The following is an 18,366-nucleotide window of genomic DNA, read 5'->3' as shown; positions in this document are numbered from 1 at the left end:
CTCAACAGCCCTTGTTATCTCTTGTCTTTTTGTTAATTAGCCATTCTGATAGGTGTTGAGGTGATATCTCATTGTGGTTTTGATTCGCATTTCCCTGATCAGTAGTGATGTTGACCACACTTTCATGTACTCATCAGTCATTTGTATATTGTCTTTGGAAAAATGTCTGTATAAATCTTTAGCCCATTTAAAAGTTGGACTGTTTGTTTTTTTTGCTGTTGAATTACGATTTTTTTTGTGTATTTTGGATATTAACCACTTATCAGGTATATGATTTGCAAATATTTTCTCCTGTTCCTTGGGCTGTCTTTTCACTTGATGGTTTCCTTTGCTATGCAGGAGAATTTTATGACAGTAGGGTAAATTCCCTTTAACTAGTACTTACATTTTATCGCTTAAAAAAAAAAAAAAAACAGACAAAAACAAGGAAAATTTATAGTGCCTGGAAGGCTAGAGAAATTAAGTCTTTGGAGCCTTTTGCTCTTACTAGTTCCTATTGGCTACACAGTAGCAAAGAAATAAAAGCAATGCCTTGAAATTAAGACTGCCTCCTTCCTTGGTCAAGACAGTAGAGCAGACATTCGCAAAAAGCAAATAGGCTCTGAATGATTTCTGATGAATCAGCCACTGTTCACTGTTCATTAGCAATACCATTAAAAACAACCAGTGTTGTTGAGGTTCTTTGTACTTTGCAAGGGACTTGTGTCTGAGGCACAGGGTGCCTTTAAGTTGCCCCTGGAGTGGTAGATGCCACATTTGAAGGTAGGGTAATAGAAATAGGCTCAGGCAACAGGCAAGGCAGTAGACAACAATCCTGAATCTGGTTTCCTAACTCACTTTCTATCCCGACTGCTTGGTTGCCAACTCACCTTGGCCTCTGGGTTATTGCTTTCAGGAGCCTCCCAGGGTCCTCATGGGATCATGCAGGTCTGTGGCCCTGACTCTGAACTGTGATCCCAGATCTTTAATGTAGCATCGTCCCTCATCGGTTCCTCCTGGTTTGGACCCCTGCCCAACCTGTACACAGAAGGGGCAGCCCTCCATTTGAATATCTGATTTGGTTTTTGCAGGGAGTTCGTTCTCATTTATGACTTAGTAAGCTGTGAACTTTAGTACTGTTTTGGATGATCCAGAGGTAGTTAAATCATCTGGTAATAAAAATCTTTTTATTTTAACTTGTTGGTACAATTGTGGGCCCAGCTTATAAAAATTGTGTCTGGGTACAAGTTTCCTATGAGTCAGCCTTCACTCTTCACCCCAGATGCCCATACATTTTACGCTTCTGTGAACAACAACAGAAAAAACACTTCTCTTTTCTCGTGGAGCAGAGGAAGTGGATTTGCAGAAACAAGAATGAGATTGGAGACTATTATATCAAGAGGGAACCTTCCTTCCTTAGAGAAGGAGTTCGTGACTAACTTTGGACAAGGGTGGGGCTGTGTGGTGAGGACCAAACAGGGTCTCTAGCAGGATGCTCCCTTTTGGTGTCTGTGCTGGGAATGGAGGCCTATTGGTCCTGAGCAAGGTGGGAGCGAGGGCGACTGCTGGAACCCTGAGACCTCAGTGGGCACTGGGGGCTGACTGGATTACACATTCGAGCGTGAAGCAGCAGGTAGCATCCTGGAGCGTGAAAGACTGTGTCGCAGGTCTCATATCAGCACCTCTGCTCACAAACCCTGAGACATTTTCCTCTGCTTTACCTCTCCATATCTACTAACAACACCACAAATCATAACATGTTGGTAGCATTTATGGAGCATTTTTCTTTGTACCAGAGACTTTTTTGAAGTGCTTTATGTGAATGATCTCCTTTCTACCATTTGTGGTTGATAAAACCATCACCCCTACTTTCCTGATGAAGAGATATAAAGTGAAAGTGAAGTCGCTCAGCCGTGTCCGACTCTCTGTAACCCTTTGGACTGGAGCCTACCAGGCTCCTCCATCCATGGGATTTTCCAGGCAAGAGTACTGGAGTGGGGTGCCATTGCCTTCTCCAGAGGATCTTCCCGACCCAGGGATTGAACCCCGGTCTCCTGCACTGTAGGCAGACGCTTTACTGTCTGAGCCACCAGGGAAATATAAAGGTTAAGTATAATGCCCAAGGTCATATAACTAGTACAGCAGGACGTAAACTCCATAAAAGCCTGTAAGCACATAGAATGCTATTCTCTGTTTCCAACACCTAAAATTTGGGACTAGTTTGGAAAACTAGTTTCACTTTTGGCTGAGGAGTTGTTGCAAGCTCGAAGGCTACACAGAGCGGGCCTTACATGGAGTTCAAGTGCCCACTGTGACCCACATGGAGTCTTGAGTAGCATTCCAGGTTCTCCTTAGTGAGTAGCTCTTTCCATCCTTGCCTCCTGTTCCTTCTGCTCAAGTTCTGACCAGAACAAACTTTGTTCATGCTTCTGGATGCCTTAATCCTTCTAGCTTCTTTGTTCATTTTGCCTAGGCCTGTTTTCTTCACAACATTAAAATCTTTCTTAGTTTTCAAATCCCAATGCAAATGCTGCTCTTTCACCAAGCATTCATTCATTCAATGTATTAAGTACCTAAAATATGTGAAGACTCTCATCTAGGCCTAGTTCACTGGGTCAAGAGTAATCCTGAGACCATGATTGTAATGATAATGTAGTAATACAATCAGCAATGGTAGCCAAAACATGTAGGATTTATTGTGTCAGGACTGTGTGGTGCTTTATTCATATATACTTATTTATTATATAACATTTCCCATGTTGTCTTATGTTCTATTGATAGGCATGTCTTGGTTTTCTGATAAGATTCTGGAGTCCATGAGTCCCAGCTCTTACTCCTTCTTACTTTTGCTGTGTAGCTGTATCTAGGACATACCTAGATATAGATGCCTAGGAGAGTGACTTGGACATAGTATGAATTAAATTGCATTTGAGATGAATTTGATGTATATCCATATTCATCTACAACCATGCACCCCCTTAATCCCCTCATAGAGGTTTCCAAGGTCTCTTGAAATGTCAGAAGAGCTTACAGTTTCTGGGCCTGCATTCTTGCCTTTTAATATTTTGTTAGAGCTAGCAAACCAGAGTGGTTTTGGTTGGGGCACCTGCTGTCAAGTTTTCCACAGTCCCTACTACTCTATAATGCCTTGTACCAAGCCCTGTAGCATTGGATTTTTGACTCTTGTGAAGCTAAAGGAGAATTTAGATTCCAGGTACAGGTTGGCCCCCTCAGGGTAGAAAGAGTTGCAGCCATTATAAATGTAGACATGTAGGCTCTCTATCGCGTTACTGTTCCCCCAGCAGGATTTTTGTTTCAGTCAGAAAGATGGCTCATTTTTGAGCACCAGTTTGGCAGGGGCTGGGCTGTGTTTGAGTGATGCAAAAAGTCATTTGAAGCTCTGCTGCAGTGACACGTGCCAGATGACTTTAACAACCTTCCCATCACATGGCCTTGGCACAAGATGGAAAAACACCACGACGAACCTGACAGTAACAAAGCTCTGACAAGAGGCTGCGGAGGGGGAGTTGAGCTCCAAAGTGCTTCTCAGCACGGCTGCACTGGGGGCGGAAGCTCGTCAGCCCTCCCAGAAAAATGACATCTTTTTCATGTTTGACAGTGAGTCACTGAAGATGCTGCTGTTTTGCCTTGGCCTTCATCGTGTTCACAGATATGTGGCCTAAGCCATACTGGGCTGTGCTTCCTTCCATGCTTCATTCACTTATTCAGCAACTGCGGAGTTCCTACTATAGTACCAGGCTTGCGCTAAAGGCTTTGGGCATAGCAGTGAATAAGGAGAACAGTAACTGAATGTACACATAAACAAAACGGATGGTTCTAGTGATAAACGCTGTGAAGGGAATAAATAAAGTGATGTGACAGAGAATACTGCGGGGTGGGTGTCAGGCTGCTTTGGAGAGGGTGTGCAGGGAAGGCCTGAGGAGGGGGCATTTGGAGACTGAGATGACAGTTCCCCTGGCAGAAGGTAAGCACAAATGGGAATGAGATGAGGAGGAACTTGGCATTGTTTGAGGAACAGAGAGGAGGCCAGTATGGCTAGAACTGGGCTATGCAGAGCACCAGTCTGCCGCAAGATAAGGAACTTGCACCAGATTGTAAGTCTGTGCACCATTTCCTTCTCAAGAAAAGACTTACTATATTAAAAAAAAAAAAAAAAAAGTCAACTACAGTGAAGAACATGCTTAGTAACATAGTTAATTTAAAATCTGGATCAGGGTTTGTTTTTTTTTGGTATCTCATTGCAACAGGCAACAAAAATACCCTCAGACTAAGACCACTCCATGGACTATGCTTTGTCACTGGTCTGGAGTGTAGTGAGAGAGTAGGGCAGGATGGGAGGGTGTGGTTATGGAGGTGGGCAGAGCCACATCTGGCCCAGGTGGACAAGCAGAGAATAATTCTTTGCTAAAATCCAGTAAAATGTAGGTTAAAAAAAAGTCAAGAGACTTTTTCAGATCGTTAATGAGAATTTCAGCATTTGAAATACTCCTTAAAGAACAACCCAGCTCTGTTGAGGTGGGGCTGGAAAAGTCATCCATTAGCTGACTCAGGAATTCAGGTCTTTGCTTATGCACACCAGCTTCAGACTGTAGATCAAAATCACATCTCAGTAGATGCATAGAGCATGATCCAGGTATGTGTTCATTCTGCAAATGCCAAGAGCCAGTGGCTGAGATTGAAGACTGGTGGGCCACAGGCATGTTTTTTTTTGGTCTGTATAACTGTTGTTGTTTAGTTGCTCAGTTGTGTCCAACTGTTTTGAAACCCCATGGACTGTGGCCTGCCAGGCTCCTCTGTCCATGGAATTCTCCAGGCAAGAATACTGGGTTGCCATACCCTTTTCCAGGTGATCTTCCTGACCCAGGGATTGAACCCATTTCTTCTGCTTGGCAGGCAGATTCTTTACCACTGAGCCACCTTGGAAGCCCAATCTATATAAAAGTATTGGGTAAAAAATAGAATTTACTGACAACATTAAAAAAAAAAACAAAACTTGAATATCTTGCAGAGCTGAGCTTGTACTCCCACAAGGAAGACTTTTAGAAGGGGAATGGGCTTACCCAGTGCCCATCACCCCTTCATCTTCTATGTGACTTGTATAGTAATTGTGGATAATGTTATAGTAACAAATGGCTGAAGAATCTCAGAGGCTGACTAAAAAAGGTTTATTCCTGACTCACATTGCATGCCCACTGTGGGTCAACTGAGGTTCTGCCCCACATCATCTTCACTCTAGCACCAGGCCAGGGAGCAGTGTCTCTGCAGAATGTCACTGGCATTGAAGTAGGTGGAAAGGGAGGATGAAGAAAAGTACACTGCCTACCCACATGCCTTGAATAGGTTAAGGTTTCTCAGGCTTTTCCTTAGGTACTCTTTATTTACTTGCTTTCGGCCCCACCTTGTAAGGCCCACCGACTGTGGTAGGCTGTGATAGTATTCCAGGCTGTGAGGCAGCTCCAGCTCTGCTCGTCACTGTACTCGGGTGCTGACTCCAGTGGGTGGGGTGTGTGTGTGCCCAGACTGAGGCATCAGTGCGTCTCACAGCATCACTGGAGTCTGGTGAGACAACTATAAAGAACAATAAGTGATGAGGCCTGTGCAGCTGCACCCTGCTCTGCTCTTGGGACTGTGGAAAACACAGTCCTTGTTCTTGAGGTGCAGGGTGTTCAGAGGAACCACCAAGGATGTAGACATGGGGTGCTCATTTAGTTCACCTGCGCTGCCAGGGTGAGTTGGCATCAGCAGGGGAGGCTTTGTGAGGAGGTCAGAATTAGGAGGGACTCGACATAAGGAAGGTGAGGAACACTGAGCATGCATTGCAAGTTTCAACTGTCTTCACCTAAATCTAGAATCTTTGGAAGCAAGACAGCTTGTGTTATCTTGTGGAGCCATTTAAATACCTTTGAAATGTTTTAAAGTTTTCTAATGAAATTGACACTTCTGTTAGGCTTCAGTTTCACCTCACTGTGAAGAGCAGGTGTTCTTTGGAAGCACGGGAGCTACCCTCAGAAGCATGGGTGGCTCCTCTGCTTCCTTCATGTCTTGCCCTGTTCTCCACCACATAGTGCTGAGGACGGGCTGCAGCAGCTTTGTTTCCACAAGTCATTTCTGGGTTTCCTGTCCTTAAGAGCCCTCGATTTAGATTTCACGGAGAAGCTGTTTATGTCCTCCTCATTTTGAAGGCAGTGGGCAGGAAATTGATGTATCCTGTCCCCAGGAGAGTACTCGAAAAGTGGCAGGTGGTGAATACATGTTGTTGAATGAGATGGATGGATGGATCTGGAGAGCCTCATGATTCATTTTCCTCTTCCCGGTCACTCATTCCTTGATTCCATCTTCTTATTGGCCCCAAGAGAGGCAGGATGAAAATGAGGTAGATGTTTGGCTTGCTGTAAAGAAGGAAGAATTTAAACAGGATCGCATCAGTTCACCTTCTTGAATAAGTAGATTGAGTCTGAGAAGCCACAGGGAAAGGAAGGACCGTGGTGAACAGTAAAAGACAAGCTTATCTGAAGGCAGGCGTGTTTCTGCTCTGCCTGGTTGTTGTCCGCAGGCATTTCAGAAACAGCACTGCCACCTCTTTGGAATTTTAAAAAGAGGAGCAACTCCACTTTTCATCTACAAGCTCCTGATATTTAAAAGATCTTGGCTTTTTTTTTCCCCCCAAGCTTTTTGTGGTCCAAACAAAACATTGCTGTAGGCTGGATTTAGTCCAGAAATTTGAGTGTCATTTCTGGACCTCTGCTCCTTTACAAGCCTAACACTCAACAACATTGAGGTGGAACTCTTGAGGGAGTCAGACTTTTAAACATTTTTTGTTTTAAAGAGAGGAGACTCGGCTGACTCTTTTCATAGAGATGATGGTTCATGATGGGTTCTCCACTCTCTCGAGTGGTTTCCAGTGGCCTGTCAGTGAGGAACATGGGGACTGTAGCCCAGGGCCATGGGAGAGATGCTTGATTCAGCAGTGTGACTGAGATGCTGTTTGCTTATGAGGTAAAACCCAGTTATTTAAAAGAGTTTGTGACTAACATGGGGATTATGCAACTGGACAGGGCTGTTTGCAGGACGGTGATACAGTCAGTCCATATTAGGATCAACAACAGTTCTTTCCTTTGATTCACAAGTTGCTTGTGCCTGTAAAGAAAGTGGTGTGCAAGGGTGTTCCCAGAGTAACACTTCCTATTTACTATTCTTTGCCTTATGACATTTGTTGATCGGCTCATTTATATATTCAAGGCATGTTTATTGAACACCTGTCTACGGGGTATCAGGCAGAATTCTAGGTTCTATGGATACAGCAGAGAACAAAACAAAGTCCCTCCCTTCAGACTGTGTGCAGCGTAGTGTGAGGACCTCGTGGTGTGCCTCACAGGCTGGAACTCTTGAAAAGCTGGCAAATCATCATTCCCTCCCAGCGGTCAGAATTACACCCTTGCCTGAGTTAGATGTTGGGAGAAAGGTGACAGTTGAGGATGGGAGGGAAAATTAGGTAAGGAGATCACTTGTTTTTCTGGGATGTCAGCAAGATGTTCCAAAGTGGTCCTGGGGAAGAGCCTAATAGTTCTTGCTTCTGGGGTACCTCCTGTGGCCTAGTGGTTCCTCTCACTCCTTTAGTACCATCCGAGGATATTCATCTCTACTGTGCTTTGGAACTCCTTGGGGAATTGACAAGGAGTCTGAGGATGTTCTTTGCAAATGCACCCCTCAGGATGTTTACTCCTTAACTCAGGAAGCACCGAGGAATAAAGAATAAAATTTCTTCACTTCATCTAGTTGTCCTTCCTGTTCATAACTATTAGTCATCAAGTGTGGCAGCTATAATGATGAATTTCTTTTTGCTCTGTGTTGAACTGTCTGCACTTAGTTCTGTTTAAAAAGTGAAAGCTATTGGGCCTGTTACTAAGAATGCTCATCAGAGTCCACTGTTTTGTTTTGTTTTTTATTTTGTATTCATGCATGGTTAGCCAGATAACATTTTGTCTCTGTTATTGAAAGAACTCAAATCCCAATGCTGGAAATATTTACTTCTGAACTGTTGGATCATTAATTCATGAGAGAGAAGCAATGCCATGTGACTTGGAAACCACATACCTTTTAATGTGCCAGGGCCTCTTTAACAAATGAAGAATACCCAGAGTCATCCAGATAGGAGGCTAGCATTTAGATCACTGGCTTCTTCAGAGACTCACAGGATGAGTTATCATTCCTGTGAGTTTTATTTCTGGGCTGCTCACATATCCCTGTTGTACAGCTGAACATGACCTGATGCTCATAATAATAATAAAGGCAAGCAAACAACTTTTGTTTGTTTGTTTGTTTATTTGCCCTGGAAAAAAACATGTCTTCATGGGACCCTAGGATGATACCAAAATGAATATGGTAGAACATCAGGATGCCAAGGCAGAATTTATTAATAGAAGGCTGGCTCCTTACGTGTTCAGTAGATCCCTCCTAGAAATGGTGAAATAACGCTGCACAGTATAGTGCCATAACTTGGCAATACAATAATGATAATACATTTAAATTTAAGAAACTCAGGGATTTGGTAGGAATATAAAATTGAAAAACACAGCAAATATCAGGAATCTATCAGTCACAGTTCATTTTTTTTTACAGCAATATAAATCAAGGAAAAGCTAAAATACATTTTTATAAGCCAGCAGGCTGAAGACTGTATATGATGTATGCCCGCATTCAATCCATGCATACATATATAAATATATACATATACACATACATATGCAAGTAAAATCTTGATTAGCCTACTTTGGATACTTCTCTTTTTGAGTAAATTTATGAACTTTTGCTTGACCTGAAATTTAGCCCATCACTTGTCTCTAAAGTCAAGTTTTCATGTATACAAACATAATGTAACAGCCACTTAATACGCAGATAAGTACACTTCTTTGGATTTCTAGTTTAGGATAAATATCTGTCAAGGACTGTGAGTCAGAAATTCATAACACTTAAATGGGAAGCTAGGATACTTTGGTTTTACAAAGATAGGCTTTGGGGGCAAGTTTAAACAAATCTTTCAGGGGTCTTGGTTTGCTCATGGTAGATGATTTTGGTGCAGGGGTAAGTGTGCCAAATAAATACCTTTTTATTTGGGATACTATGCAAATGCAGTCTGGCCTCAGTCTTTATGCACAGTGATTCCCTATACATGTGTTCTGCATTTATATTGAAACCCAATTGGGAACAACATCCCATTTGGCAATAATCCTAAATGACAGGCAGCCTGTGACATTGCTGAATGGCTCTAAGCACCCATTGAATATTTATACAGGGACTGTTACTATCAAAGATAGTATCTACTCATAAAGTAGTTAGAGCACTGAGTCAATGAAGGCAGCATACTTATCTGGCATATCGTGAGTGTTCCAGTTTTAGCAATGATGATCCCGGTTGCTACGACCACCATTACTGTATGCCAGGCTCTGGACTAGAATAAGAATTAAAGCAGCCATGGTCTCTGCTCTTGTTGAGCTTGTCATGTCGCATCTAATCACAGACTCCAGCTCCTACAAGGCCAGTCAGGGCTCCTGGCCTAAGAAGTAGGGCTGGGACTGTGGTACCTGGAGACCACAGGCCCGGCTGGAGAGGGCAGGCAGGGGCAGCAGCTTGCTGCCTCCTGGCAATGAGGCCTGTGGTTGCAAATCATGCTTTTCCAGAGAAGTTAGAAATTTGGGTGAAATCTCCCAGCTTACAAGTACTGACAGTGAATGTCAACTTTAAAACAATTGCTTTATGGGCTACAATGGTTCCTGGAGGTGCTCTTTTACAACTTATGGATGTGTCAGCTGTTAACAGCTGTTAATTCTCCACGTTTGGGGGGGCAGCTCAAACCAGATGTGGGCAAAGATCACTTGTCAGTTGTCTAATTTTTGGCTTTTCCATGAAATGCACAGAATTTGTGTTAAGTTGGGAGTTGTCAGGGCACGACTGAACACTGGGGACTGTCTCTTTAGTGATCAGAGGCAGAAGCACAACGAATCCTGGTGAAGAGGACAACTGTGGCCACGTGACAAGGAGTTAAGATAGTTACCTTTTGTCAGAGAACACAAGGACACTTTAGAGCACAGACAGGTGAAGAGTTTAACACAATTTATTTTTGCTTAAATAATCGACTAGGTCATCCAGTGTATGGTTTTTCATACATATGTCATTAGAGCTGTGTCAATGAATGCTGATTTTATATGAATATAATCGACAAATTAAAGAATTTCACCAAAACCCAAATAAAAATGCCCTTTAAAACACAGCAGCCTTATTAACCTAATATGACATGGCGAGAATGGTTACAAATGATTGGCTTACTGAAAGGTGTCTACATCTTATAGCCAGTACACGATACAGGAGTAATTTTACAGCGTGCTGCCATTCTACTAGCTAAGAATTCTGTTCAGTCCACTTAAAACACCCCTGACGGGGGCCTCTTTTGAGCACCATCCACCTCTAAAGCGGCAAGCATTACCCTTTTAAGCACTAACAGCACCCCCCTCCCCCTAAAGCAACTACTGTATAGGTTTTCTTTTTTTTTCATTTTTAGATCATTTCATTGAAAAATTGGCAATAGCAACAAATATTAGATGAAGGGCTTTGTGTTTACAGATAAAATCTTCTGTGTTGCAGTATACTGTAGTGTTTGCAAAATTGGAAAATATTTAATCAAAATAAGGTGATACACATGCATCAAAATATTAGTATTCTGAAGAAAAATTTTTTTCACAGAACTACAGAATTCCTCATTTGGGGAATTATTTAAATTTGCAGCAGATTTTAAAGATTTGTATTTTTTTTAAAATCAAGCTAGCAGTTTTGCATATACAAACATTATAATTGCTAATATACAAGAATCAGTGACGATCCCCCCCACCCATTACCCTCCTCCCTCTTCTAGGGTGAAGTCACTTGAGACCCCTATTATGTTAAATGCATTTGCAATATTCTGTTTGTGTTCTAAGAGGCAGTGCCTTATCAACATTTATTCTATTTTTCTGTTAGAATTTATACAGTGTTATTATTTACAGCAAAACTATAGATGTTTTAAAAAAGAAACAAATAGTGTTTATACCCTGACAGTTTGGGTCCAAGAAAAATAAGGCGAGCTGTTGTGGATTTAGTAATTTTAGTGTTTCTCCATGATTTGATCATTCCATCTCCTTCTCCTTCTGTCCCTTCTGGCGGCAGAAATTTCTTCCTTTTATAAATGACACCAAATTACTTAAGATAAACTGTTAACAGCATGGCTTCTTGTATATACACTGCATTGCTAATTGCATACGTGCCAATCCTGGGAATGAAAGTGAATTTCCATGCTCTGTAAATTGGCTCATGCTAAATTAAAATGTGGGTGGTTTTTTTTTCTTTTTCTTTTTGCATTAAAAAAAAAATCATGCCATTAATGTGTGGAAGCGGCAAACACATACACCCTTCTCTGTAAATTTTTACTTCCTGCTGACAACTTCCATGAATTTCTCAATACTGGCAGTAAAAACACATGATCCTGTGGAAAGAGAAACAATAGGTGTTGAGTTTAGCTTTCTTTCCCTTGCCCCCCACCCCCCCCTTTTTAAAGAAGTTGCTGAAGTCTCCCTTGCCATTCAACAGAAAAGCCTCAGAGAATGGGGGCCCTCAGCTTCCTAATGGGGTGGTTTAACATGCTGTGACTGAGGTGATTTGCTACATGTGTCAGAGGACAAAGCCCTGAGGTATGCTGGAAAGTGTTTAGAAGGTAGTGACCTTCTCTGGGTGACCCTGGACTCTCCTCAGAACACTGCTTTCTGTACTAGGGGTTTCGGGGATTGAGTTAGAAAGACCCTCTTCTGGTTCTGTCTCTGTTGCTCAGGTCACTCACTCGGGTACTGGGGAAAGCCATTTGCAGACCTCTGGACCTCTATCTGTGAAATAAAGAGGCTGACAGTAGTGCTCTGAGATTTCCATCAAAATGTATGGGGTTTTTAAAGGCACACAGGACCAGGGATAGAGAGTCAGGATGGAGCTCCTGAATCATGCCTATTTGTCTTATGCAAAATGCTACCTTTCATAAAGGGAGAACAGTCTCATTACTTTGGTTACTATGAAATTGCTTTTCCATATGCAAATTCAAATTCATGACTATTTTATGCCATTGCAAAGAATTTTTTTTTTCTCCTGCCTCACATCAGTCATGACAGGATAGATTAATTTTATTTGAGATTTTTTATGGAGGCTCCACTGAGAACATCTTGTCCTATCTGATTATACCTGCATAAAGTATCAATGTTTTATAACCGGTCTTAATACATCAAAATAAATTAACCTCCTTTGCCAGAGGCTTTCATACTCCTATGCAGAATTGTTCTTGGTAGGAATGCCTCCTCCACAACACAAAGTTCTTCCTGCATACATCCATTCCTCCTGCTCAGTGTGAAAAGGTGACAGACCTGAGTGCCTGCCTGAGAGCAAGACATAGCCCCTAGAGAAAAGGCGAGTCAGGCAAGATTAATTTGGGCAATAACCCTATTCATTCACATACACGCCACAGACTATTTCTGCTGGTTCAGGAGAAGCTTTAGAATTCTGCTTCTTTTGGGGTTTAAGATTGTTCTCAGTGACCCTGAGGTTGTTTATGTACCCCAGACAAGTCTCTTTGCCTTTAGATGGAATATCCTGGGGTTCTGTGAACATCTTAGTGTAGTACTTCCTCTGTCTGCCCCACTATGGTTCTGCCTTCCTTTTTTGTATTAAAAGCCTACTGACCTCCATGCCCCAGGTCACTAATGCTTGGAGCCAAGAACATCAAAGTGTCAGTTCCTTCTGGGGTGATTTGAACACCTGCCCCACACCCATGACTCTGCAGCAGTTCCAGAGAAGGAAAATGAGTCATCTGAGCAGGCTGTGTTCCACAGAGTGTGCACATTAGAGTAAGATCAGGATTTTCTCACCTCTGCTTTTACTGTCTATTCCTAATCTTCCAGGCACCAGGCTTCTTAGATGGTTCTATGATAATGTTACTCCTGTGATCTCACTTTATTTTCTTAGGGAAACTTCACAGCAATTTTCTTCTAATTGAACACTGCCTCCCTCAACATTTTACAGCTTAACTGATACAGAATTTATATACCATATAATTTATCTTTTGTAAATATAGGTTAATAATAAATGTATATAGCTATGTAATCATCACTACAACCCAGTTCAGCTCTGTTTGGCCTCATCTTCCAAAAACCAATCCAGCTTCCCGGTTAATCTTGCAGTAAGAAGTAAGGTCTTTCTGTTATCACCTCGATGCAAGCAAACATTATCTTGCTAGAAATAGTGGATATGTTTCTATAATTTAAAAAAAACTATTACTTACACCTATTTATATTCGGGTATAATGTGAATGATCATTTAAAAAGTTGAGTGTTACTTCCCCTTTTATATCTATCTTGTTCTTGGTCACAGTCAGGGTGTATAGGCCCCAACCACATAGGGTGTAAGAATGTTATTCATTGGGCAAAAGCGTATGCCAAGGACAGTGTTACACAAAAAGCGTGAGCATCTTGGCTGAGTGGCTCTGTGGTTGTTATACAATAGTGACAGTCTATAAACTGTGATGAGATCGCCATCTGATGGAAAGGTGCAAGAGCAGGCTCCCTCAAGATGACATTTCAGAAAGAGAATTTGAGTCATCTTCTGTGTCTGGCTTTAAATAATGGATCTGAGTTTGAGGCATTTGCATTTAGAAATCTGTCTTTGGGTTTTCATGCTTTTCAAACCCCAATGTAGTGGAAAACAACTCAGAAAACCAATCATTTATTTAGTTATTTCAGTATACATTTGTTTTAAGAAATTTAAAATATCAAAAAAGAACTATTGATTGGATTTTCAAGGCAGTTTATATTTCACAGATGAATGTTGTACTTTCTTCATCACATTTTCAAGTCAGGAATATATATTTAGGTTAAAACCAACCTTTCCTTTATAGGTTCATGTAATAGTGGTACTGAACCCCTGCTGCTGCTGCTAAGTCACTTCAGTCACGTACGACTCTGTGCAACCCCATAGACAGCAGCCCACCAGGCTCCCCCGTCCCTGGGATTCTCCAGGCAAGAACACTGGAGTGAGTTGCCATTTCCTTCTCCAATGCATGGAAGTGAAAAGTGAAAGTGAAGTCATTCAGTCATGTCCGACTCTTCGCAACCTCATGGACCACTGCCTACCAGGCTCCTCTGTCCATGGGATTTTCCAGGCAAGAGTACTGGAGTGAGTTGCCATTGCCTTCTCCGACTTAACCCCTAGTGCCTAGCTAAAAACAAACAGCAACATCACACACACACAACCCTTACACCTTAGGTTAAAACCAACTTTTCCTTTATAGGTTCATATAATAGTGGTACTTAACCACTAGTGCCTAGCTAAAAACAAACTGACAGCAACATCACACATGCACACGCACACACACCCACACCCACTCACCCCTTACACCTTCAGCTCTCTGCATAGTGGTACTTAACCGCTTGTACCTAACTAAAAACAAACTAACAGCAACATCACTCACACACACACACACACACACACACACACACCCCTTACACCTTTAGCTCTCTGCAGTTCATCCCAATAAACACACACACACACACATCTCTTACACCTTTAGCTCTCTGCAGTTCAGCCCAATAAACCTTTTCATGCTTGCTGCCCATACTCTCCACTGAAAATCACTGTTTAACAATCTCCACTGGTTCTCAAACTTGGATACACATCAGAGTTATCTAGGGAGATTAAAAAAAAAAAAAAACAAACAGTACCCAGGCCATATCCCATATCAACTGGGTGGTGCACAGCATAAAGACTTAAACAAAACAAAACCCTGTAGATGATTCCAGTGTTCCACCCAGATTAAGAGCCAGTAATATGTTCTGAAGCAGTGCTTCCCAAGGCTTAAAGTGCATACCTATCACCCAGGGATCTTCAAAAGTGGATTCCGATCGAGTAGGTCAGGGTGAGCCAGGAGTTTCTGCATGTCTAATAAGACTCTGGTTGGTGCTGATAGTGCTAGTCCACAGACCACACTTGGAAGATCTAGAGAACCTAGACGACATGCCAGTCATCATCCCGATTGGTTTCCAATTTCCTTGTCTTTGCTAATGATTTTGTATCCACCTATAATCCCCTGCTGCCATCTTCATTTATCTCTAACTCCTCTTTACCCTGTAAGTGTGTTTCAAATGCCATCTTCTTGAAACTCTAGGCTATCTTCTCCCTAGTGAGATTCACCTTTGCAGGCTAACTCTTACTCATTTAAAGACTGAGCTCTGTTAGGCCTTAAAGAAAGCCTTTTCTGATATGCCTTCCCTATAGCCCACTGAGAACAGAGAATTTGTTATTCTATTTCTTCTCTTCCTAACTCACTTCTCTCTTCCATTCCCTTCTCTTTTTCTCTTTTGTTAAGGAAGTCATGAGGCTAAGAACATTTTTTCCTAAGAATTAATTCTAATTACTTTATGTAATGCTAATTGTATAATTTGAAAATAATTCCCAGTTTATGTAGATTTGTTCTTCAACTAATACCAATAAGTGGGACTTAATTTTTGTTTGTTCTCTTCTAGTGACTTCTGATTAAAAAACATCTGAGGTAACAGTGCCAGTGTCTTAAAAAAGAAATTATTGGGAAAGTATTGATGTCCATGTTGGCAGTGGAAGAAAAATACAGTGCTCAAGTTTTATAGTTAACTTAGTAGGGCAACCAAATATTGTCATCATTATTAAATGTTTATGATGTGCCAGGCAGTGTGCTAAGGTGGATTAGCTTATTTAATCCTAATAACCATGAGGTACTATTTCTTCCATTTTACACATAAGGAAACAGAGCCACAGGGCTCTTACTGGCAGTGCATTTAGTGTGTGGGAGAGCCAGAACTCGAAGTCAAGCTACCTGGCTCTTGGGCCCTGCCTTTAGATAACTAGGGATTTTTTTAAAGGGTAAGAGAGGTGAAAAGAAATGCTACATAAAAGCATTATCTACTCCAGATGAATTCTGGAAAATATTCTGGAGGACAGGGTCCTGAATTTGGGGTGAAGCAGTTCATACCAGAGTTCTGATTGCCTGGAAGCAGAATCAGGAAGTTGGAGTTAAAATCCGTTTCTGTCATTAACTACAACCTCATCGATTCTGCTGTCTGTATTAAAGAGGAATGAGAATACCTATGCTGCTGGTTTCACGGGGATACTATGAGAAACAAGTGATAGGAAATAACAAAGTGTTCTGAAGCATACACCAATGTGACACACAGAGGATTTCAGGGATGCCGTTGTTCTGACCTCTCCTACCGCTGTATTCTAGCACACCTGGCTGCTGCTGCTCAGCCCACCGGCCTCCTAAACCCAGGATCTTCCAGGTGCTGCTCTTGGCTCTCTTCTCACCTCTTTTCTTTTTTAAACATTTACATCATTTTTAAATAATTGAAGTATAGTTGATTTACAGTGTTGTGTTATTTTCAAGTGTAGAGCAAAGTGTTTTACATATATATGTATGCTGCTGCTAAGTCGCTTCAGTCGTGTCCGACTCTGTGCGACCCCATAGACAGCAGCCCACCAGGCTCCGCCGTCTCTGGGATTCTCCAGGCAAGAACACTGGAGTGGGTTGCCATTTCCTTCTCCAATGCATGAAAGTGAAAAGTGAAAGTGAAGTCGCTTAGTCGTGTCCAACTCTTTGCGACCCCATGGACTGCAGCCTACCAGGCTCCTCCACCCATGAGATTTTCCAGGCAAGAGTACTGGAGTGGGGTGCCATTGCCTTCTCTGATATATATGTATATATATACACAAACACACACATACAGGTTGTTGTTAGTTGCTCAGTTGTGTACAAATCTTTGTGACCCCATGGACTACAGCACGCCAGGCTTCCCTGTCCTTCACTGTCTCCCAGAGTTTGCTCAAACTCACGTCAGTTGAGTTGATGATGCCATCCAACCAACTCATCCTCTGTTGCTACCTTCTCCTCCTGCCCTCAGTCTTTCCCAGCATCAGGGTCTTTTCCAACGAGTCAGTTCTTTGCATCAAGTGGCCAAAATATTGGGGCTTCAGCATCAGTGCTTCCGACGAATATTCAGAGCTGATTTCCTTTAGGATTGACTGGTTGGATCTCCTTGCAGTCCAAGGGACTGTCAAGAGTCTTCTCCAGCACAATAGTACAAAAGCATTGATCTTCAGAACTCAGCCTTTTTTATGGCCCAACTCTCCCATCTGTACACGACTGCTGGAAAAACCATAGCTTTGACTATCTGGACCTTTGTTATCAAAGTGATGTCTCTGCTTTTAAATATGCTATCTAGATTGGTCATAGCTTTTCTCCCAAGGAGCAGGTGTCTTAATTTCATGGTTACAATCACTGTCCGCAATTATTTTTGAGCCTAAGAAAATAAAGTCTGTCACTGTTTCCATTGTTTCCCCATCTATTTCCCATGAAGTGATGGGACTGAATGCTGTGATCTTAGTTTTTTGAATGTTGACTTTTAAGCCAAAATTTTCACTCTCCTCTTTCACTTTCATCAATAGGCACTTTAGTTCTTCACTTCCTGCCATAAGGGTGGTATCATCTGCATATCTGAGGTTATTGATATTTCTCCCAACAGTCTTGATTCCAGGTTGTGCTTCATCCAGCCTGGTACTTTGCACGATATACTCTGCATAGAAGGTAAATAAGCAGGGTGACAATATACAGCCTTGATGTACGCCTTTTCTAGTCTGAAACCTGACTGTTGTGGCATTTTCTAACTGTTGCCTCTTGACCTGCATACAGGTTTCTTTGGAGGCATCTAAGGTGGTCTTGCATGCCCAAGAATTTTCCACAGTTTGTTGTGATTCACACAGGCAAAGACTTTCACATAGTCAATGAAGAAGTAGATGTTTTTGTGGAACTCCCTTGCTTTCTCTATGATCCAGTGAATGCTGGCAATTTAATCTTTGGCTCCTCTGCCCACTTTAAATTCAGCTTGAACATCTGGAAGTTCTTGGTTCACATACTGTTGCAGCCTAGCTTGTAGGATCTTGAGCATTACCTTGTTAGCATGTGAAATGAGTGCAATTGTGTGGTAGTTTGAACATTCTTTGGCATTGCCCTTCCTTGGGATTGGAATGAAAACTGACCTTTTCCAGTCCTGTGGCCGCCCACTGCTGAATTTTCCAAATTTGTTGACATATTGAGTGCAGCACTTTTACAGCATCAACGTTTAGGATTTGAAATAACTCAGCTGGAATTCATTACCTCCATTAGCTTTTGTTCGTAGTAATGCTTCCTAAGGCTCACTTGACTTCACACTCCAGGATGTTTGGCTCTAGGTGAATAAGCACACTATTGTGGTTATCTGGGTCATTAAAACCTTTTTTGTA

General features: G+C 42.0%; 1 protein-coding gene across 2 annotated transcripts in view; it reads right to left on the bottom strand.

The window, feature by feature from the left end:
* Window positions 1–10,146: 10,146 nt before the first annotated feature.
* The window catches only part of ANK3 (ankyrin 3), a 375,510-nt gene continuing 367,290 nt past the window's right edge, over window positions 10,147–18,366 (bottom strand). For both annotated transcript variants that reach the window (XM_068982038.1, XM_068982040.1), the window contains one exon: window positions 10,147–11,512. The gene's annotated coding sequence lies outside the window, so the exon portion shown is untranslated. The remainder of the gene's footprint in view (window positions 11,513–18,366) is intronic.

The sequence above is a fragment of the Capricornis sumatraensis genome, chromosome 10, assembly GCF_032405125.1.
Source record: "Capricornis sumatraensis isolate serow.1 chromosome 10, serow.2, whole genome shotgun sequence".
NCBI lineage: Eukaryota > Metazoa > Chordata > Mammalia > Artiodactyla > Bovidae > Capricornis > Capricornis sumatraensis.
The sequence above is the reverse complement of the archived record's forward strand: the minus strand, read 5'-3'. Positions and strand labels throughout refer to the sequence as shown.